A 648-nucleotide genomic window follows, 5' to 3' on the forward strand; every position below is an offset into this window, starting at 1 on the left:
GAGGCAGAGAGGCAGAGGCAGAGGCAGAGGCAGAGGCAGAGGCAGAGGCAGAGGCAGGTGAATCTCCAAGTTTAAGGCTAGCTTGATCTACAGAGTGAGTTCCAGGTTAGCCAGGGCTACACAGAGAAACCCTGTCTCAAACCACTCCTTCCCCCAAAAAAACATAAACAGAAAAAGCAATAAAAACCCTCATTTTATTTTTAGTCAGCATAAAGAAAGGAGAAAAGGTGTCTAACTCTTTTGGTTAGGCTTGATGGACAAGGTGCTTGGTGTGGCTTGGAGCTTACATTTTTATACTTTGCCTAAATCTTTTAAAGTGCAACGCCATGGCAACTGCAGTGTTGTGCCTTTTTCTGTTTAAGTAAATGTAAAAGTTCTATTTTTGACGGGAAAACAAAGATGAAGTGCAAAGTCACGCTTATCTGCGGCTCTCCTTTAAGTGTGTTCAGAGGATGCTCAATGTTGGCATGGAAGCTGGCGGATCTGAAGGCTGAGATCTTGTTCTTTTTCTGGATGGAATTCTGGCCCCCTTTGATGACTGTGTGACCTTGGACAAGTTTCCTGACCTCTCTGCCTTGCAGTTTCCAAAGCAGAAAATACCGATCAGACCTACTGCGCACGCAGGTTGTCAGAGCAACAGAAGAGGGA

The sequence above is a fragment of the Mus pahari genome, chromosome 14 (genome assembly GCF_900095145.1).
Source record: "Mus pahari chromosome 14, PAHARI_EIJ_v1.1, whole genome shotgun sequence".
In the NCBI taxonomy this organism is placed as follows: Eukaryota; Metazoa; Chordata; class Mammalia; order Rodentia; family Muridae; genus Mus; species Mus pahari.